At 36.5% G+C, this 24,423-nt stretch overlaps 1 protein-coding gene across 3 annotated transcripts in view; it reads right to left on the bottom strand.

The window, feature by feature from the left end:
• The window catches only part of Gabra3 (gamma-aminobutyric acid type A receptor subunit alpha3), a 305,868-nt gene that overhangs the window by 231,326 nt on the left and 50,119 nt on the right, over positions 1-24,423 (bottom strand). Inside the window, exon 1 of one of the 3 annotated variants that reach the window (XM_055608772.1) lies at positions 10,106-10,144. The exons of the other annotated variants lie outside the window; for them this stretch is intronic. The gene's annotated coding sequence lies outside the window, so the exon portion shown is untranslated. Of the gene's footprint in view, positions 1-10,105; positions 10,145-24,423 lie in introns of those variants that run through there. 3 annotated transcript variants of the gene reach the window in all.

Genomic DNA, 24,423 nt, shown 5'->3' with positions numbered 1-24,423 from the left:
CAATGCCTGGCATATGGTAAGCATTCAATAAAACATTTACTGGGAAAATTGCTATTTTGTTGAGCTCATGACTATACAACTCTGACTGCCCTATTATACTCAAAGATAAAGTCTGAAGATAATTTTCTCTTGTAAACCTTTCACTTCTTGGCTTTAAATCCTTCATTGATGACAAGCAAATTCCCCTATGCCTGCAATGTCTTAAAAGAAAAGTTTCCCCTCTTGTTTCTAGCCCTTTCACCTCCTACCCCTGTTCTCCCCACATCTGATCCCTACCCTTGGTTTCCTCTCCATTTCATCTCCTGCCCATTTCCCTCTCTTCATCCACTTCTGCTGTCTATTCTATTTACTCCTCTGAGTGACATTCTGGAATCTTCCCTTAGGCTCTCCTTGTTACTCATTTTCTTTGGGACTGTGTATTGTAGTCTGGTTTTCTTGTACTATAGGTCTAATATCTGCTTATAAGTAAGTACATAGCATGTGTATCTTTCTGGGTCTTGGGATCACTTAGGGGATCACTTGGGATGACTAGCTCATCACTTAGGATGATGTTTTCTAGTTTCAGCCATTTGTCTGTAAATTTCTTGATATATTTTTTTAAAATAGCTGAGTATTATTCAATTGTATAAATGTACCACAATTTCTGCATCTGTTCTTTGGCTGAGGGACATCTGGGTTGTTTCCAGTTTTTTGTTATTATGAATAAAGCCACCATAAACATACTTGAGAAAATGGTCTTGCATGGTGGAGCATCATTTGAGTATATGCCCAGGAGTGGTATAGCTGGGTCTTGAGGTAGAACTATTTGCCAATTTTTTGAGAAAGCACCAGATTAATTGTGAAGGGGGATATCTCTTTGTAAAGCTGGAGCCTAAAGCAAGGCAAGCTCCTGGGAGGATATGTATGTGACTCTAGCTGAGATTCATAACAAGATGCTGGGGTGCAGGAGGAGACATGAAAACTGAAGTGACCACCTCCTAGCCAGACAGGACTAGTGGAAGAAGGGGAACAATTACCCACTGACAAAACCTGTGATCCAAAATTACTGTAGGTGTAACTATATAGGGTTCTTAAATGCTGCTACCCCCCTTCCAACACCACAATGCTAGGTAAGAAAGAAAGAAGAGGGAGGAGTTCTCTTTGCTATTTCCTGCTGGGTAGGGTCCTAGGACTCTTTGAGGGGAGGCAATACCAATGTAAGCTGTCAGGAAATCCATAAGTCCAGGTAACCAGCAAATCAGCAAACAGTAAATACAGCAGCAGGATGAACCAGCAGCAAATAGTCCTGCAAGCATCTGCTCTTTTTCTTCTGGGCTATTATATTTATATCCCTCAAAGTCCTCAGAATTCAGCTAATTCCAGCTGTCAAAGACCACACTCCACATGAGATACTTAATGGGCATGGGCAAACTAAAATCCCCAACTTGAAATTATAACAAAAACATGTTTACATATTATAAATCAAAACATCAACACATTTACCCTTCCTACAAGAACTACAGGGATAAAGAAGGAACAAAGATTGAGGGAATGTCCAACTAATAGTTGGCTTAACCTGAGACCCACCCCACAGTAGAAAGCTAGCCCCTAACATTATTAATGATGCTCTGCTATGCTTGCAGACAGGAGCCTAATTTGACTGATCTCTGGGAGGCTCCAGCCAGCAATAGATTGGGACAGATCCTGGAACTTGCAGCCAAGCATGAGGCAGAGCTTCAGGGGTCTTGTGGAGGTGCTGGGGAAAATATGGAATGACCTGGAGGGGACAGGAACCTCACAAGAATACCAACAGAGACAACTAACCTAGTCCTATGGGGGTTTACAGAAACTAAGAAATCAACTAAGGAATATGCATGGTCTGGTCTTAGGCCCCTTGCACATATGTGGCTGATGGGCTTGATCTTCATATGGGGCGCCTGGTGAGTGAGGTGGGGGAACTGTTTCTAACATGGACTCTATTGCCCACTTTTGGATCACTTCCTCCTGGCAGGGCTGCCTTGCCTGGACTCAGGAGCTGTAGATATGGGCAGTCCTGATGTGACTTGATGTGCTGGAGAGGGTTGATAAGTATGGAGAGGGGTTCCCATTTTATGTGGTGAAAGGGAGAGGAGAAAGTGGAAGGAGGGAAAAGGGGTACTGGGAGAAGAGTAGAAAGGAGGCACCCTTAGGATGTAAAGTCAATAAACTGAAATAAAAATAATTTTAAAACAGAAAAAATGTTTCTCCATATTTTGCTTTAAAAACTTAAAGCTTTCTCTCAAAACCATTATCCTACCAGCTTTACTCTGAGTTATAACACATGTATCTTTTCATATATATGTAATTGGGAGAGATGATAATAAATTATATCAATACAATCTGGTGGGTCCAATAATTGAGAAATGGATGTATAAGGAAGATTTGATCCAATTAACTTGTCAGTCTACAAGTAGATTTACAATTTGATGGTTGGCAATAAGGACTTTCAAAGAAGGTCATGCCTTTGAAAATAATTTACTGTCAAAAGACCTTTTGTTTTTATTTATACTTCCTAGATACCATATGGTGATAGTCTTTCTATCATCTGGCCCTATTCAACACAATGTTTGGCTTCACTTCAGTACCACAAAAATGGAATGAGCCAACCATGGACTAAAACTATGACCCATTTTTCTTCCTTTCTACTTGTTTATGACAAAAATCCTGTCATAGTAACAGATGGGTGATTAATATATTACGTTTATCAAAAATCAATTAACTATAAATGCATGGGTTAAAATGTTCTGGTTTGTATTACGTTCCATTTTTATGTGTCTGTTTTATGCTAGTACCATGCCAACATAACTGCTGTCTAATAATCTTTGTAAACCAGATAGTATGATACCCCCAGTTTTGTTCTTCCTTCTCAAAATTATTTGGCTATTTGGAGTGTTTGTGATTTTATTCAAATATATCAATAATTCTATATTACAATGATATAAAACTAGATAAAAATACTTACTATAAGAAAAGAAAATCAAAGGTCAATTTTCCTAATGATAAATCTTCAGCTAACCAAATTAAAATACTTTAAAAGTGTCATTCAGCATGATCAAAAGATCTCTGGGATACAGAGGTGGCTCGACATAAAGCAAATATGTAAATATCCTATAGCAAATTAACAAAATGAAAAGTAAAAACCAAAATAGTGTGTCAGTAGACATCAAGCATGTACCTGACAAAATAAATGTTTTATATACCATCCTCCATGGGAAAAAGCTAATTTTTCCTCTAAGATCAAGAAAAAAGGTACCTGCATTTGCCACTTCTTTCAAATATAATACTGAAATCAAATAAGCTCAATTAGACAAGAGAAATAAACAATATTCTGATAGAAAAGAAGTGATTGAACTGGCTCTATTGGGTGTTAATGTACTCTTACACATATAAAGACTCCACAATAAAATTATTAGCTATGATAACTGAATTTTATAACACTGAAGAATACAAAAGGAACTTACATGTATCAGTAGCATTATTGTATACTGATAACAAACTGTCTGAAAATGACATTTAAAAATCCCAGTTAAATTTACAACAACAAAAGTTATTGAGATATAAATTTTACCAGGGAGGTGAAATATTTATATACTGACAATAATAAATCTATAAAAGAAATTAAAGAAAATGCAAATATGTGGAATGATAACTTGTGTTTATGGATTGAAAGAATGACTATTAGAAAAATATCCATTCTGTCTAAAGTGACTCAGTACACTTCCTATACTAGAAATAAAAGATAAGGATTACATTTTAAAAACTGCACTTAGAGCACAATGGTAATGATATCATGAGAGAAGAAGAAAGAACATACACTAGAAAACTTAGAAACAGGCTAATATAGACAATTGATTTTTAATACCTGGTACTTGGACAGTGAGTTGTTTTAAGCACCACACAAGAAGGTAGCATATCACCTATAGTATACAAAAGCTTATTACATATAAGTTGATTGCTATGATAAAACCTATGCAAAATAGTTGAATATTTTTACAAACCTGGAGTAGGACAGGATTAGTACTAACTATAAAAAAATAAATTGCAAAGATAGACTACATTAAAAACCAGAACTTTTTCTTGAAATGATACAAGAGCCAAGAAGAGTACTAAAAAATATAGTACAAAGGACGAGAAAAAAGTAGAAAATGGGCAAAGCATGTTTGTGTAGCATATTGTACAAGTTCTTAGTCTACATGCCAAGAACCTCAAAAATAAATACTTGAAAATGCACTCCTCTAAACAGTGATTTCATGTTACCATTAATAATAAAAAGGGCATTTCCTCAATAATAAACATAATGAAAATCAGAGCCAAAATAAGCTCATATTATAATATTCATTGTTTAAAAAAAAAAACAAAACAAAGTCTCATAATAGCAAGTTTGCTGAGCACATTTGAAACTACTTTGAAGCACAGTTTGGCACTGAATTGTACAATTATTGTCCATTACCGTGATCCACCATTGCTATAAGATCCATAAACTGTTAAGAGACTTATGAACTACAAGAAGGAAATTGTGAAAGAATATTCATAAAAGCATCATCTTAAAACAACTGAAGTGTTGGACTAGAGAGATGGCTTAACAGTTGATAGTATTTGCTTCTCTTAAAAGAGGACCTATATTCAGACCTAGCAACTACATCAGGGTATCTCATAGTCAATACTACTATGGTAACATGTAAGGTGGACATATAATCATCAGAAGCTCACTTGCCAGCAAGCCAGGTTTATACAGTGGTGGAAAAGAGATACTGTCTTCAGTCGGCCAAACAGCTCAGTAGGAAAATAAGTTTTTATGTGGTCCTGCCAACCTGAAATTAATCCCTGGAACACATGGAAAGGTGGAAGGAGAGAATTAATTCCACAAAGTTGTTCTCTCTCTCTCTCTCTGTCATATTACACTAATTTTCAAGATTTAGACCTATCATTTATTTCTTTATTTTTTTATTTTTTATTTTTATTTTTTATATTACAGGTTATTTACTTTGTATTCCAGCCGTAGCTCCCTCATTCCCTCCCAAACTCAACTTTCCTCCCTCATCTCCTCCCTGCCCCTTTCCAAGTCCACTGCTAGGGAAGGTCCTTCTCCCCTTCCATCTGACTCTAGCTTATCAGTTATCTTCACACAAAGTTGTTCTCTGACCTTCAAAGCACTTATGCCCTAAATACACACACACAGATAAAACTCACAAAAATTATAAATATATTTATAAATTTAAAATTAGAAAACCAATCTACATTTGATTACATGCATAATAAGTGAATTTAAGAAAACAAATAAGATTCAAGCTAGTGATAAAGAAAGCATCTGAGAGCAGAGATAGGCTTATTCTAAGCTTTAGGAGTATTCAAAATTTTTTAATTCCATGGCAGTTGTATAGATGTTGAATTTATAACTTTTATTAAACAATTTATAATTTATATAACTGTAAATATGTGTTGTTTTATATTTTAAAATTTAAGATACAGAAAAATAAGCCCCATACTCACGGAATGCTAAACACTGAAGATTGATCATACTGATGCATTTCTTTAAATGACATTCTTAAGATTGAAAAAATACAACAAAAGCAATGAGCCATCACTGTATCTATGAAATGAAGTAAATTTTTTTTGATGCAAGTAAGCCATATTTTCAGTGAAAGACATTAAGAGACTTCACCAAGGTAACAATATCAGCAGAAATAGAGAATGGACTTAAACTCCCAATCTTCCAAAGAGATTACCATGGTACAGGGACATTGAATCAACATGAGCAACCGCTTGCCCATAATGTTCCCCACAGATTTATATATTTGAACACGTGGTATCCTGATGGAGGCATTATTTGGAGACACTGTAAGACCTGATTAATGGAAGTTGGTCACTTGGATGAGTGTTTGAGAGTTATATTTGGGTTCTGCTCCTAGTGTGTTCGCTCAGCTTCACTGAGCTGCCAAATGAGAACAAACTACCCTACAAATTCTCTCAACTGGGAAGGGGAGAAGGATCTCCCCTATCAGTGGACTTGGGGAGAGGCATGGGAGGAGATAAAGGAGAGAAGGTGGGGTTGGGAGAGGACTAGGGAGGGGGCTACAGCTCAAATGCAAAGTGAATAAACTAATTAATAAAACAATACATAAATTTTTAAAAAATATAAAAAATTCTCTCAACCACAAGTCAGTCTGCTCCAGCTACTATCCTTTCACCACCATGATAAATTGTACTTTCTGAAACTGAAAGGCAAGTGAACCTCTGTTCCCTTGAGTTGCTTCTATCAGTTATTTTATCATAGTGACTAGAAAAAGATCAAGTTAAATACATGATCAATAAGATATTGTGGGAAGAATATGGTGGTTCAGAAGCAAAAAATATAGTGAGAGACACAATAACCAATTACCAAATGCCCATGTTCAAGAAAAATAGTACTGCTGTTTGTTTACAATACACACAAGCATACTTTGAAACATATGTTACCAATTATGATACAGGTAAAAATGGTAGTCAACTATGGTGTTCTTCTTGCTCAAAGAGGCATTATCAGTTATTTAAAAAGTAATAATTAGCTTTGCAAAAGGAGATGACAGTCATCTAAAATAGGAAACCGTGATATAACATTAAAGGACCATATAAAACAAGATATAATAAAAATAATACAATAATATCAGGAAGTATTTGGTATTTACTATGTGCCAGAAACTAAGCTAAGTATATTATATTCACATTGTCAAGTCCTTACATAACCCTATGAGATAGTATTATTATCATTATTTCAGAGTTGGCAAAACAGAGATACTGGGGAGAAAAGTATCTTGCTCAAGACCCTCAAATTAAAGGACAAAAGCATGATCCAAATCCAAAGCGTCTGGCTTCAGAAACAGCACTGAGTGTCTCCTCTGATGATACCATGCTTCCTCAGACAGATGTGGTAAAAGAAAAAAAACAGATCACAGAAACAAATGGATTTGGTCCAGAAGTAAGTAGCAATGTAGCAAAAGTAGACACCGTAGCGCATGCTCAAACATCCGTGGTGCATGAGCAGCCACCACAGGAATCTGAGCATTTGACCACGATGCACACTCTGAAGGTTCTGCAACATGAGCTGGCATCCAGTTTATAGCAGTAGATACTGACGAGGTAGAAGGAGGAAAAAACATTGAAGTAAGAAGTAATTGTGGAGTGCAAAGTGATAGTCAAGGTACAGAAATTTCCAGTTTTATGACAAAGCAGACAATCACGAGGAATGAGTGCAAGATCATCATAAAACTTCAAACACAATAAAACAGCAGAATGTGCTATGCAGTCATACAAATATGGAAAATAAGCACACACACACATATAGATCCAAAAGACAAGGTAGAATAGAAAATAGCCACAAGTAGCTAATTCACAGGTGCTTATGTTACAAAGCTGAAAAATCTCAATACATGAATATTTGTTTCAGAATCATGTGACCAAGACAGATAGAGAGATACCATGGACATCCAGAGTTGATGAAAGCCATTAGCAATATTTGTACATTTGATCAGGATCTGCACAAAAACATTCTATACTGCAACATACCAGTTACGCCACAAGAGCTAAGATGTATAGATAAGGTGTGGAGGAAGAAAGCCATGCTGAGATGGCCTGTCATATAGTTTTGTGCTTTATAAGTGACCCCTGACACAGGAGCAAAGAGCTTTCTTGCATGAGTAGATGTCACATATGACAAGGGAGACCTGGCAGCATATGCCCAGATGACAATATGACCATGATACACAAACAGCCATAATTTATACTAAAGCATCTGATCATGTTCCATAGTTATACAATCTCATGATAAGAGTTAAAATTATGCTATAAGAAGTAGACATGCTATCATCTTGAAATTAATAAATCATAGTTCCCTTCAGCATAAGAGCAGGTAACACTGATAAAACAGGTGAGAAATCACTGAACATGCTTAAGCACTAGACTCTGATATATGGGAAGTCTAGTGATATAAGATAAAATCTAAAAAATCAGAATGGATAAAGATGGTACAGGAAAATGAAGTCATGTTCCAGAAGCAGAGATCCTGTACTAGGAAAAAAAAAACAGCTAGAAAATACAAACTGAAATATAAGCAATGCATAAAACACTTTTTCTGTATAACAGTAGGCAGTTAAGATTCCTGCTCAGGAACCATGGAGTATGAGCAGACAAGCATGCTGCATGCTCAGACAACCATGGTGCATGAGCAAAAACCTATATGGTTAATGTAATACAAAATTGGATGGATGTGATACAGGAACATAAAACCAAAAAAAGAAGATGCCAAGATGACACTATATAGAGATAAAGTTAATGGTAACATACCTAAGGAGACTATTATTAGGGCAGTAAGATTTGGCAATGATGCTAAAGGCAACAACATAACACATATTCATGCAATTGTCTGATGTCGGAACATTTCACCATGCTGTATTCCCAGATATTACAAGCAAATAAGTTGAAGACTATAACCTTAAAGTATATGTATAAGCATATTGAGGAAAACAGATAAAAGAAGAACAGAAAATAACAGTGTTAGAACTAAGAAAATATTCACTGATTCAAGTGAGGGAGTCCTCCATTTTATAAAGTCATACCATAATCTTTTAAACACTGTTGCAAGTATCATTGTTTGACCATAATGCACTTGTATGTTAGCTTCAGAGATGAAGCTGATAGTCACGATAAGAAATCTAAGGATACCATATCATAACCATCTTTGCCATTGCCACATACACTTCTCAACATTATATTCACTATTTGAAATAGTCTATAGGCAATCATGTATTAATCTGCACACATTTATGAGATATTACCTTTGACTTTTGCAGAAACCAAAGAACAGAAATGCAAATTGAGATATTTAAGATCCCATAGTTCGAAAGCCAATAACTTGAAATTCAGACATATATATTTTGGCTCCACAGCTCTTCCACTTTAAGTATAATAATAAATGACAATATGCTGTGATTATCTTGACAGACAGACATGGTACATGGTTTAAAAACAGAGTAGAAAAATGAATGGCTTTTTTTCCCAGAAGCCGATAGCAATGTTGTAAAAGTAGATACAATAACACATGCTCAAACATCTGTGGTACATAAGCAGCAACCACAGAAGTCTGAGCATTTGACCACGATGTATACCCAAAGCATCAGGCAACATGTGGGTTGATACCATGTTACAATAGTAGACCCCAATGACAAAGTAGGAGAAACTCATGTTAGTAGCGAAATACACAGTGCACAGATTAACATAAAAGGCGCAAAATTTTCAGTTCTTGGAAAAAACTGTACTGTCATTATGTATTTTTTATTATTTATTACAATTTATTCACTTTGTATCCCGGCTATAGCCCCCTCCCTCATCTTCTCCTGGTGCTACTCTCCCTCCCTCTTCTCTCCCTAAGCCCCATCCCCTAGTCCACTGATAGTGGAGGTCCTCCTCCCCTACTATCTGACCCTACCCTATCAAGTCCCATCAGGACTTGCTGCATTGTCTTCCTCCATGGCCTGGCAAGGCTGCCCAGCCAGAAGGAGGTGATCAAAAACCAGGCCACTGAGTCCAATGTCAGAGATAGCATCTGCTCGTCTTACTAGGGAACACACATGGAGACTGAGCTACCTATGGGCTACATCTGAGCAGGGGGTCTAAGTCCTCTCCTTGAATGGTCCTTGGTTGATTCATTAGCCTCTGTAGGCCCTCCTTAGCCCAGATTTTTTAGAATTGTTGGTCTCCTTATAGGGCTCCTGTCCTCTGCAGGTATTTCTATCTCCCTCTTCTTCCATAAGATTCCCTGCACTCTGCCCAAAGTTTGGCTATGAGTCTCAGCATCTGCTTTGATACCCTACTGGGTAGATTCTTTCAAAGGCCCTCTGTGGTATGTTCCTGCCCTGTTCCCTGTCTTCTCCCACTTCTGATGTCTATACTGTTTGCTTTTCTGGAATATCAGTCACCTTGATACCTAAACCACACAAAGACCCATCAAAGAAAAAGAACTTCAGACCTATTTCTGTTATTAACATTGATGCAAAAATACTCAATAAAATAACTCACAAACCAAATCCAAGAACACATCAAATATATCACCCACCATGACCAAGTAGACTTCATCTCAGGCATGCAGGGGTGGTTCAATATATGGAAATCCACAAATGTAATCCACCATATAAACAAACTGAAAGAAAAAAACACCACATGATCTTAGATTCTTAGATGCTGAAAAAGCATTTGACAAAATCCAACACCTGTTCATGTTTAAAGTTTTGGAGAGATCAGAAATACAAGGTACATAACTAAACATGGTAAACACAATATACAGCAAGCCTATAGCCAACATCAGACTAAACGGAGAGAAACTTAAAGTAATCCCCCTGAAATCAGAGACAAGTCAAGGCTGCCCACTCTCTCCATATCTCTTCAAAATAGTTCTGGAAGTCCTTGCCAGAGCAATAAGACAACTAAAGGAGATAGAGGGGATACAAACTGGAAAGGAAGAAGTCAAAGTATCACTATTCACAGATGATATGATAAAATACCTAAGAGACCCCAAAAATTCTACCGGAAACCTCCTTCAACTGATAGACACCTTCAGCAAAATGGCTGGATACAAAATTAACTCAAAAAAAAATCAGAAAAGTCCTCCTATATACAAAAGACAAACAGGCTGAGAAAGAAATTAGGGAAATAGCACCCTTCAAAATAGTTACAAATAACAAAGTATCTTGGTGTAATCAAGTAAGTCAAAGACTTGTACAAACAAACAAACAAACAAACAAACAAAAAAACTTCAAGTGTCTGAAGAAAGAAATTAAAGATATCAGAAGATGGAAAGATCTCCCGTGCTTATGGATCGGTAGGATTAACATTGTGAAAATGGCTAGCCTAACAAAAGCAATCTACACATTCAGTGTAATTCCCATCATAATACAAATATAATTCTTTACAGACCTTGAAAGAACAATAATTGATTTCATTTTGTATTTTTACAAGTCTTGATACTTAAGTGAAAATCCATATAATTTCAAACACAGTATAAAACAGAAATGTTTTAGGTGTATTACTATTAGAGATAATAGGTCAATTCACACATGAAAGATGGAATACATGTGATGTCATAGGAAATAATAAAAAAAAATTCAGCTTATTAAAATGAAGGGATATATGCAATTGATCTAAGGGCATATCATCTGAATGATGCAGGTCATTTTGATAAGTATTATGGTGCATAGCCACACACATATATAACACAGGATACTAATTATATACTAGCATATGAATATAGTATAGAAATGAACTATTATATGATTATTACTCAGGTAGATATGGTATGCTAATAAGAAAAACATACAAGCAGTGAATGACTTTGGTTCAAGAGGATGACAATGAAACAACAGGAGATTTAAATGAACATGATCGCTTATGATAACTGGCCATGACATCTATGGATATATGCTTGTTTCTGGTATACACCAAAATTATCCCATTATATAAGGAAACAACTATTAGTTCTGTTAATAGAAATGGTATAGGAGCAATCAGCAGAAACTGAGAGATCCTTGTACAAGATCTAATGGCAACAATAATACACTAAAGCAATCATTCTGTATTCAGAAGGCAATAGCTGTCAAATGGATTCTGTTTTATTAACAGAAAATGTAGTAAAATGCTTGCATGAACCAAAACTCCAGTCACCAGTACCTGAATAAAAAGAGTTAAAATTGAATAAGAAAAAGAGAGAGAATAGCATGTTTCAACAGAGCTAGACTAGAACCTGCAAAAAGAGCACAATCTTGCCAACATTTTGATTTCTGAGTTCTAGCCATTAGAAATATGGGCAGATAAAGGTACAATTGTGGTATTTTCTTATCATAGTCCTTGCAGACAACAATGAATGGTATTGTTCCAAAGGACAAACTCCATTACCTATGAAGTAATGAATGACTTGGCATCCATAGTGCACTATAATCACAATCATCTATTAGAATGAGAAATTAACTAAACTGCAGTTGTGCACCAGATAATGGAGATGCAGTAACACAAGACACTTAGAGCTGCTGGTAGTGTAACGAAGGATGCTGATATACAGTAAATATTTTTACACCTAGAAAAAAATATTATCACTCGTAAGTAATGACGGGGCAGGAAAGGGCAAGAGATTATTGATAATGACAAAATTAGTTAGATAGAAGCAAGAAGTTCTCATATTAGTACATGTCAAGATGACTATGGATAATGATAATGCAGTGTACACTTCAAAATGATTAATAAATTAATATTATTTTGTTCATCATAATGAAATAATAAATGTTTGAGGAGATATATTTAACTCAATTGAAACTATATATAGACATATATCATAATAGAGATGGGTTAAAGAGAGAAGATAAAAAGGGATGCATATGGTATGAGTACTAGTATATGATGTATTTGAAAAAAATCGCCTATATGAAACTATGTAATGACTATACATCAATAAGAAGAAACAAAATTTAAGTTTAAATAAAATTAAGCTAAATTAAGTATAAATAAACTGCAAGGTAGTCCATAGAAATGTAAAGTTATGTTTTTATATCTATTGAAATACTTTTAAATATAAGAAGAAAAATATTGAACACCAAATTATTCATTATTGATATTAATGTATACACTTACATGTACCCTACTTTTATGCTGCCTGCAAAATAAGTTTGTTTACCCTACAAGCATTTCAATGATGTACTCTGATATGACTTGTGATGTCTTTCAAATCAAAAATAGAATTTTTTTTAGCTCCATCACGTCTTTATGGCACCACCATCATATATACAGACCATCATTGAGCTAAATGTCCTGATGAGTACATTATTAATTTTTATTATTAATCAACATAGCATGAGAAATATACACTAAAATATAAGTATGACTATTATAACACATCAAAACTAATACTCTATAAGTCCCAATAAAGTACACTTACTCTCTAATACAGGTATTCACTTGCATGATGTATATTCAGATAAACCATTAACATGATAACTTACATATAACATGCAATTAATCATAAGCTTTGCCTCTATCTGAAGAATCCTGACATTTACAGAAAGTGAAGATGGGTAACCAAATTATGCTTAAGAATGTTGATATACGAGCTCAGGCGTTTTGACCCTGAGATTCTAGAACAGGGTTGGGTGGTTTCCCGCAGGACTTTTCAGGGCAGGGGCAGAAACCAAACATGGCCTTAGACAAGATAAGATGGAAAAACCTTTACCGTGTTACTATTTCTCTCACCCTGCCCTTCTGCATTTTTTGGTTTTGTTTGTTTGTTTGTTTTGTTTTTGAATGGGACAGAGTCTCACTGTATAGCCCTAAACCTAGACCAGCCTGGCCTTGAACTCATTAAGAAGATCCTCTGCCTTCCTACATCTGGGATTAAAGGTATGTGCCACCAAACCCTGCATCTTGGGCTACATTTTAATGCCTCTCAAAAGATGTTCATCCATCACCAATCAGTGTCTGAACTGATCCAATCTAATTTTGTCTGCCAAGTAAAATTTTTAAAATGTAGTCCGTACAGTCTGAAGTGTAGCTCCTGTATTTAATCTCAGCACTGGAGATAGAGGCAGATAGAGACCAGTGAGTCTGAGGCCAGCCTGGTCTACATATGAATTCTTGGACAACCAGAGATACTTGGTGAGACTCTGTCTCAACATTAATTAAAACACAGTCCTAAAAATTCTCTACCTCCTAGCAGTGTAAAAGCTAAAACTATTACCAGATGGCATCTGAGGCCCATGGCAAAGATTTTTCACTTTGGTGTAAGCTGCCTACCTGATGTTTCCACTGACTTTGTTTTTTTGGATGGTTGGTGGGTTTTGTCTTTAATCTTTATTTTAAACATCCTTTGTTCTGTAACTATTAAATCCTCTTTCAGTGGCTTCCAAGTTGAAAAAAAAGTGTTGATATACAACTTTATAGCAATGGTTCATGGTCATATGAATAATCTCTTATTTAAAAAAAATAATATACAAGAAAGGATTGTAGAATTAACAAAGGCAAAATACAGTTCTTAAAAAGGTCAACAAGGGTCTGAAGACAGATAATTCAGCAATGTTCTTGTCCCATAAGCATGAAATTTTGAGTTTAAACTCTAAGCACTCATGTAAAAGCAGGACATGGCAGCACACATCTGTTGAGCAGATGATTCCCTGGGGTTTGCTTGCCAGAATGCCTAGCCTATCAGTGAGCTCCAAGTTCAGTGAAAGGCCATCTCAAAAGTGCAGAGTGGCAGGACAAGATACCTAATATTGACCATATAAACACATACAAAATAAGCAAAATTGGTAAATGAGACTAAGCCAGAAAAACAAATCAATACAAATTAATATGAGAAATAAATGTATGATATAACTATAGATCTAATAGTTCAAGTTGATATTTTAAAAGTAATACAGATGTGTGGTGTCCCCAACTGATACAATAGAATCCCTGCACCTAAGGCTTAGGGATCGCCTCTGAAGAGGATCTGGAAAAACTATAAGAACTAAAGGAACAGTAAGTTTTGTATAAGATCATGCTTACTAGAAATTTCAGAGAAACTATACTATGACATCTCATCAACTGTGTTACCTAAATATGACCTGAACAAGGGCAATGAAAACAGACACTCTAACATGGAAAAAGGAAAGCTAAAGAGGCCTCAAAGCTACACAAAGAACTACAGGCAACTAAGGAATGCTGAGAAAGGTAGAAAGAGTATTTCTCAGATAAAAACACACCAACTGGTGATTCAATACCAAATGGCCAGCCCATAAAACATACAGTCAAATGATATTATATAGACTGAGAAGGTTACATTTATATATCTTGAACTATATAAATATAGATATACATATCCACATGCATACACATGTACAGAGACATATATGTAATAACAACTAAAAAGAGGCTATGAATTTGAGAATAAGGGGTTACATGGGAGGGGCTAGAAGGAGAAAATCTATTGGGGGAAATAATGTAATGATATTTTAATTTCAAGAAAAAAAAACAAGTATTTAAAAAATTAAAAAGAGAAACATGTATAATGAATAACTCTTAGTAACCTGGAGTTGACATGTAGTTAATACAACATGCTATGGTTAAATCTTGAGGTTGTGCTTGCTATACAGTATAGGTCAAGTGAGCCATGGGACCAGGGAACCTACCTGGAGCATGAGTGAGGTACAGACATGTGCAAACCTTGAAAATATCATCTTGAGACTGGTAGGAGTATTACTACTCCCTACCTGTTCTGATCCTGCATACCCCAGTGCACATGCCTTGCAAACCTCTACCTCTGCCACCATTGAGGTAGCCATATAGCCTGGTGGCCAAGGTTTAGGAAATACCCAGCTAGCACCTGGAATTCCTCATTATGCAAATGAAGCTTTCCAAGCACCTCAGCCCCAGCCAATTATGTAATTTACCCCTAAAACCCCTATCGACTTCCCCAATGTTTGTAAAGCCTTTATTCTCCTCCCCAATAAAGATAAGCTGTTTCACTGAAAAGCATCTCAGAGAAGCCACCTCCCACACCCTAGTATTCATTGCCAAATCTAGTTCTTGCTAACCCACCTACCTAGCTAAGCTTCATATTTTCAAGTCCAGCATCTGTGCACAAAGGTTTCTAGAGGCTGTGAGGAAAGAAGCAGACCCTGGGCCACAGAGTAAGATAAAGTTGTGTACTCCAATTATATTCAGTTTTTTTCTCATATAAAAACACACAAAAAATAAAGAAGTACATAATCAGTTGCTAAGGTTTGTATCAAGATGACCGTGTTTAAATGCTCAGATCACTATGGTCTAAGAACTTCCTATATTATCATATTCAGATTACTATGACATGTAACATTTGCATGTGTTCAAAAGCTCATTGTGCTGCACAGTAGTAGAGACTGCCAAAATAACAATACATTAATAGCAGTCCACACTACATGATCAAACATGACATCAGTTTGCTCTGCTGTCTATGATTCAGTAACATTGTTACTGACAATGATAAACTTCTTTAAAATAGTAGGAGATAAACAAGCACACGGCAAGGACCATAGACCAAGAGGTTCAGAACCAGAAAAATGTAATAAAACATGAGCACCATTATATACAGAAAGCCACAGTAATAAACAGTCATGATACTGGGGCAAAGAGTCTTTATGTGGAAGCAGACAAGCACACAATTAGAAAGAAAATTATAAAACAAAAAGTACATGAATAGACTATCCATGCACCTTAAAAGGCAATCATAGTTCATTGTGCTAAGTGATATTAATTTATTTTTATTATTATTATTTTAATTATCTGTCCACAAAGATAAATACTAAAAATTAACAAAAATGGTTCTCTTAGCATAGTATCAAGATTTTATTTCCCATTATCTTTACCCCCTAGTATTACACTTCTGTATATGTTAACATCACATAGCCAAAGGACCTTTGCAGATGGTATTAAATTATAATCTACTACCTTTACCATACATGGATTAACCTGGATTCCCCAAGTGTGTCCAGTGTACTACGTGGATCCTTAAGAGGAAGAAAGCAATGCAGAATAAGAGTCAGAAGAGATTCAAGAGTGATAAGAAATAAATGCACAGGGGGCCAAGATGGTGGCGCCAGGAGAACACTGTGTCTGAGAAGCGGGACAACACTCTCCATGCAGCTACCAGGAGACTGAACTCTGGGCCCTAAAACTACAGCGATCGTGTTTCCCAGGTGAGGGGAGACTCCCACAGCGTGGGAATCGGTCAGGTCCACTCTCCTGCGGCCCAGCCAGAACCCCAAAGAGATCCCAGGTAACGTGGGCATTGGGTTGCCGGGTGGGAACACTCAACCTAACTCTTTCGGGTGGTACCCTGGGACCAGTCAACATAACCCATCCTGGCAGAGGGAAAGGACAGAGAGACAGCACACAGGAAAGGTGGACACCAAGTCCTGCAGCCAGAGTGCCACAGAGCTGACTGTTAGCCTACCTTCGCATTTTCTGCATCATGACCAAATCAGAGAGTAGAGAGCAAGGGGAACTCCTGTGCATTCCAACTGGTTCTGCAAGAGAGTGAGTGAGCCTTCTAGGGAGTTTGCCCCAGACCCAGGGGCTCTCCACAGAAGCAACCAGACAAGATCCCTGCCACCCACACCCCTAGTGTGGGCATCATAGGGATTCTTGGGATAGCGACCCCAACGTTAAACCCTCTGCCTTGTGAGTACACCAGTGTAATCCAGGTAAACAATCCCTGGATCTCAGACAGAACTGCATAATAGTGGCCTGCAGGCCACTGCAATAGTCAGAGAATCCACACATACACATGGCGCCCACTAAAAGCGCATACGAATAGCACCAGCATCACATTCCTTACTTAGGCAAAACTGAAACCACAACGCACGCTCCAAACCAGTGAACCTATCTCATATTCCTGAAAAAAAAAAAAAAAACAGTCCAGAAAACAGAAAGAGATGATCATAGCCCAAACTACAAACTTGAGGAACAAACAGTGAGGGTTGTAAATAACCAGATGGCTAGAGGCAGATGTAAGAACACACCCAACAAAAATCAGGATATAATGACCTCATCAGCAACAACACAAAACAATGGACATGTCAATTCACTAGATATACAAGAGAAAGACCTCAAAACTATGTTTCTCCAGCTATTAGAGGCCCATAAAGATGAAATGAACAAAGCTCTCAGAGAAATAGCCAAAGAAATCAAGACTAACCAAGAGGAAACAAATGGAGCTCTCAGAGAAATGACCACAAAAATTGAGGCAAAGAGAGAAGAAATGAACAAAACTCTCAAAGAAATGTCCACACAAATGAAGGCAAATAAAGAAGAAATAAACAAAGCTCTCATAGAAATACAGGCAATTATAGCCAAAGAAATAGAGGCACAATTAGTGATACATAGAGAAGAAACAGACAAAAAAAAATAAAAGCTGTCATTGAAAAGCAGGACTCCACATTCAAACAGATGAAGGAAATGGTGCAAGACATGAAAACAGAATTAGAATCAATAAAGAAAACACAAATAGAGAAAAACCAGGAGCTGGAGAACATAGAGAAAAAAATCAGGAACTACAAAGGTAAGCATGACCAACAGAATACAAGAGATGGAAGAAAGAATCTCAGTTGCCAAAGATACACTTGCAGAAATTGACAGGTCTCTCAAAGAAAAAATAAAATCAGAAAAGTTCCAAACACAAAACATCCAAGAAATCAAGGACACCATGAAAAGACAAAATCTAAGAATAATAAGAGTAGAAGAAAACGAAGACATCAGGCTCAAAGTTCCAGAAAATATTTTCAAGGAAAATATAGAAGAAAACTTTCCCAACGTAAAGAAGGAGATAGCTATAAACATACAAGAGGCCTACAGAACACCAAGTAGACTAGACCAGAAAAGAAATTCTTCATGTCACATCATAGTCAAAACACTGAACCTACAGAACAAAGAAAAAATTCTAAAAACAGCAAGGGAAAAAGGCCAAGGAACATATGAAGGTAGACCTATTAGAATTACACCAGATTTCTCAACAGAAACTATGAAAGCCAGAAGGGCCTGGACAGAAATCATACAGTCCTTAAGGGACCACAGATTCCAACCCAGACTACTATACCCAGCAAAACTTTCAATCAACATAGACGGAGAATTCAAAATATCCATGACAAAACCAAATTTAAACAATATCTACATAGTAACCCAGTTCAACGGAAGTTACTAGAAGGGAAACTCCAAACCAAAGAAAACAACTACATCTAAGGAAACAGAGGAAATAGATAACTACACAACAAAAAAACCCAAAAGAATACAAGCAAGAAAACTCAGTGACACCACCAACCCCACATCAAAAGTAAGTAACAATTGTTGGTCACTAGTATCTACCAACATCAACGGACCCAACTCCCCAATAAAAAGACACAGGCTAACAGAATGGTTGTGGAAACAGGATCCAACATTCTGTTGCATCCAAGAAACACACGTATGCAACAAAGATAAATACTACCTCAGAGTAAAGGGCTGGAAAAAGGTTTTTCAAGCAATGGTTCCAGAAAACAAGCTGGAGTAGCCATCCTAATATTTAATAAAATAGACTTTCAACCGAAGTTAATCAAAAAAGATAAGGACGGCCACTATATTCTCATCAAAGGAAAAATCCACCAAGAGGACATCACAATTTTGAATATCTATGCCCCAAATACAAGAGCACCTACATTCATAAATGAAACAATATTAAAGCTTAAATCACACATTGATCCTCATATCTTAATAGTGGGAGACTTTAACACTCCACTCTCAACAAGGGACAGATCAACTAGACAGAAAACAAATAGGGAAATAAAAACACTTACAGAGTCCCTAAATCAAATGGACCTAATAGATGTTTACAGATCTTTTCATCCAAACTCAAAAGAGTATTCCTTCTTTTCAGCACCGCATGGAACCTTCTCCAAAATAGACCATATAGTTGGTCATAAAGCAAGCCTCAACAGATACAAAAAGATTGAAATAATCCCTTGTATTCTATCTGACCACCATTGACTAAAGCTGGAACTCAACAACAATGGAAATAACCAAAAGCCGACATGCACAAGGAAACTGAACAAGTTGTTACTCAGTGACAGCTGGGTTAAGGAAGAAATAAAGAAAGAAATTAAGACTTCCTAGATTCAATGAAAATGAAGGCACAACATACCCAAATTTATGGGACACATTGAAAGCAGTGCTCAGAGGAAAATTTATAGCACTAAGTGCCTGCAAGAAGAAATTCATAATATCACATATAAACAACTTAATGGCCCAACTGAAAAACCTAGAAAAAAAAAGAAGCAGACACACCCAAGAGGAGCAGAGAGCTGGAAATAATCAATCTCAGGGCTGAAATCAATCAATTTGAAACATAATTATTCAAAGAATCAATGAAACAAAAAGCTGGTTCTTTGAGAAAATCAACAAGATAGACAAACCCTTAGCCAAACTAACTAAAAAGCAGAGAGAATCTATCCAAATCAGCAAAATAAGAAATGAAACGGGGGACATAATTACAGACACTGAGGAAATTCAAACAATCATCAGGTCATACTACAAAAGCCTATATGCCACAAAATTTGAAAACCTAAATGAAATGGACAATTTTCTTGATAGATTCCATCTTACAATATTAAGTCAAGATCAGGTAGAAAGACTGGATAGCCCTATATCCCCCAAGGAAACTGAAGCAGTCATTCACAGTCTCCCCTCCAAAAAAAGCCCTGGGCCAATTGGTTTCAGCATGGAATTCTACCAGACCTTCAAAGAAGTGCTAACACCAATTCTCCTCAAACTTTTCCACAAAATAGAAACAGAAGATACATTACCAAACTCATTCTATGAAGCAACAGTCGCTCTGATACCTAAACCACACAAAGACCCAAAAAAAGAGAACTTCAGACTATCTCTCTTATGAACATTGACACAAAAATACTCAATAAAATCCTTGCAAAACAAATCCAAGAACACATCAAAGATATCATCCACCATGACTAAGTAGGCTTCATCCCAGGCATGCAAGGATGGTTCAACATATGGAAATCCATCAATGTAATCCACCACATAAACAAACTGAAGGAGAAAAACCACATGATCATCTCCTTAGATGCCGAAAAAGCATTTGATAAAATCCAACACCCATTCATGTTTAAAGTCTTGGAGAGATGAGTGATACAAGGCACAAATCTATACATAGTAAAGGCAATATACAGCAAGCCTATAGCCAACATCAAACTCAATGGAGAGAAACTTAAATCAATCCCACTGAAATCAGGGACAAGACAAGGCTGCCCACTCTCTCCATACCTCTTCAACATAGTACTTGAAGTCCTAGCCAGAGCAATAAGACAACTAAAGGAGATCAAGGGGATACAAATCGAAAAGGAAGAGGTCAAAGTGTCATTATTTACAAATGATATGATAGTATATATGAGCGACCCCAAATATTCAACCAGAGAACTCCTCCAGGTGAAAAACACCTTCAGCAAAGTGGCAGGATACAAAATCAACTCAAAAAAAATCAGAAGTACACAACAAATACATTTGCTCAACCATGTTTATAGCAGCTTTATTTGTAATAGCCAGAACCTGGAAACAACCCAGATGTCCATCAACAGAGGAATGGATACAGAAATTGTAATATTTTTATACAATGGAATACTACTCAGCAATCAAAAAGGAGAAAATCATGAAATTTGCAGGCAAATGGTGGGATCTAGAAAAGATCATTCTGAGTGAAATATCCCAGAAGTAGAAAGACAAACATGGTATATACTCACGTATATAGACTTATGATATATGATAAACATAATGAAATCTATACACCTAAAAAAGACAATCAAGAGAACGGACATGGGGTAAGATGATCAATCCTCATTTGGAAAGACAGTTGAGATGTGCATTGAACATATGACAGGAGTCTACTGAGGGCATCTGAAAGACTCTAACTAGCAGTGTGTTCAAAGCAGATACAAAGACTCAAGACCAAACCTTTGGCAGAGTACAGGGAATCATAAGAAAGAAGGGGAGTTAGTCTGATGGGGAAAGGATAGGAGCTCCACAAGGACCAAATATATCTGGGCATAGGGTCTTTTCGGAGACTGACACTCAACCAAGGACCATGTATCAATATAACCTAGAACCTCTGCTCAGATGTAGCCTGTGGTAGCTCAGTAACCAATTGGTTTTCCATAGTGAGGGGAACAAGGACTATTTCTAACAGGAACTCAATGGCTGGCTCTTTGACCTCCCCACCCACCAAGGCAGGAGCAGTCCTTTTAGGCCACAGAGGAGGACTTTGCAGCCAGTCCTGAAGATACCTGATAAAACAGGATGGGATGAATGGGGAGGAGGTCCCCCCCATCAGTGGACTTGGAAAGGGGCACGGTGGAGATGAGGGAGGGAAGGTGGGATTGGGAGGGAATGAGGGAGCGGGACACAGCTGGGATACAGAGTTAATAAAATGTAACTGATAAGAATAAAATTTAAAAAAATGATAAAAAAATAAAAGAAATAAATGCTGCTTTGAAGATGAACAGATCCATGAGCAGCAAATGTAGGTGGCTTTAAAAAGCTGACAAAATTCTCTGGCCAATTGCCAGAAAGAAAAATGGGACCTGAATGCAGCAATCACATGACACAGAAATATATCAACAATCTAATAATCTTAGAAAAAGATTTGTCAGCAGAACTTCCAGAAACAACACACTACTAACAACATTTTGACTTTTCAGATTTTTTTTAAATGTGTATTATCTTATAGTGCTATATTTCTCATAGGTTTCTATATCAGTGGTAAAAAATTAATATGCTTGCTTTCTTCATCTCAGATAGGAGGATAATTTTCTGTTTCTTTTGGATGGCATGATGATTTAAAAGGCAGATAAATATAATTGTTTATTATATATAAATGATTAGAGTATACAGTACATGATAGGCATGTAATTATTACTTACAAATTATGTTACTCTAATAATAATTTCTGTATATTCATGATATCATTTGGCATCTACTGTCAAATTTTATCCTTATCAGAGACTGCATATATAGGAATTATAAGAATTTTCAACCTAAAGAGATAAAAGTCTAAAACATGAAGAGATTTTTACTTGCTCAAAAACCTATACTTGAATGTTAGAGAAAAAACTGAGCCCAAATTAAATAATTTCTGGTAACATGTTATTTTCATAGTCACTTAAAGTATGAATACTCATTGAATGTGTTTATAGGATTGGGGAGAATTCAGTTATACTTCAAAGAGAGAAAAAATACTTCATGGCCAAGTTGTTATTTGATATCTCCCATATAACAAAGAGCCAGCCTAGCCTCTAGAAACCAATTCTAAGCATGTGTAACAAATATAATTTCACAATGGGTCTGCTGGGAAAGCATTTTAAAGGAGAGCAGCAGAAACTTCTGGATAGAGAGATTTGGATAAGGCCGTGACCAAACCAGCACTAAGGGATTTAAAAATCTGATATAGCTGTCCAAAGAACAAAAACCATGTAGTTCTTAAACCCAGGGTGCTTTGGTTTCAGCCAAAGCCATTAATCCTCTTCTCTGATTCCTGCCTCTTTATCTCACTCACACACGTCTCCCAACAGCTCTACAATTCGGTTTATTTCAGAGTTCAAGCATCTCAGATATAAACCCAGCACGATACTTGAACCTAGAAAGCAACCATGGGTAACAAAAACAAAGGTTATCTGAGGTACTTTCATATATCCAAATAAACAATCTCAAGACTAAAAGCTCACCCCCAAAGAATACTGTTTACATTTAAGTAAGTGGTAAAACAAGCAGAATTTGCTATTCCAGACACACATGTACAATGAAAAATAAAGTGCTTTTCCATCTCTTCAGACTAAATAAATGCCTTAAGCCAATGCTGATTTCTTTTTTTTTACTGTGATATATTTTAGTCAATATTATTTTTTCTATAATGTTACATTATAAGTTCTTCAAATTAATTGTAAACCTTTGATTTCTGAATTCTCTTTGTACTTGAAATGAAGCTTAGGAAGTTTTACTTCTCTTTTTTTTCTTTTTCTCTTTTTTTCTTCTTTTTAATTTTAATCATAGGTCATTCACTTGTATCCCAGGCGTAGCCCCCTCCCAGTTTCCCTCACAATCCTACCCTCCCTCCCTTATCCCCTCCCTGCCCCCTTCCAAGTCCACTGATAGGGGAGGTCCTCTTCCCCTTCCATCTGATCTTAGCTTATCAGATATCTTCAGGACTGGCTGCAATGTACTTACCACGATTAACCCCATATTCATATTCAGGTAGGAAATAACCACATTTGAAAAAAAAGCAGCTTATCCTTTCATGATGGTATCTCTTTTGCTATGAAGATAAACCCATGGAGTAGATAACATACTGTCTCTGAGTTTAAGGAACTTCATTCACAACTAGATCCCAGTTTTCTTGCTTAAAGAATGAATGAGTCAAATTAGACAGTGATGGAAAGTGTCCCCCAGAGGCATACATGGTTTAACACTTGATCCTCAGATGTTAACTTTGTTTTGTGTTGGGAGTCAAATATTTTGAGACTGTGACCCAGATGGCAGAAGTAGGTGGCTGAGGTTGAGTTTCAAGTATATCTTCCTGCGGTTCTTGTTAAAGAATTTCAGTTTCTAACTGAAAAATTTTATACTGAGACATGAGCAAGCCATACAACCAAGCTCCTATCATCTCAATCAACATGCATTACCTCCAATAACAGGACTGTGGCCTCAAAACCGTTAGCCAAAGTAAATATCTTTCCTTCAGGTACTTTTGTCAGTAATTTGGTCAGTGATAAAAATAAATTAATACAATAACTAAACCACCAGATCTAGGATTATGTAAGTCAGAGAAACATGAACTGCAACTTAAAC

Source organism: Psammomys obesus, unplaced genomic scaffold (assembly GCF_907164565.1).
Source record: "Psammomys obesus unplaced genomic scaffold, mPsaObe1.curated_primary_1811, whole genome shotgun sequence".
NCBI classification, from domain to species: Eukaryota; Metazoa; Chordata; class Mammalia; order Rodentia; family Muridae; genus Psammomys; species Psammomys obesus.
This window is presented reverse-complemented; position numbering and strand designations above follow the sequence as displayed.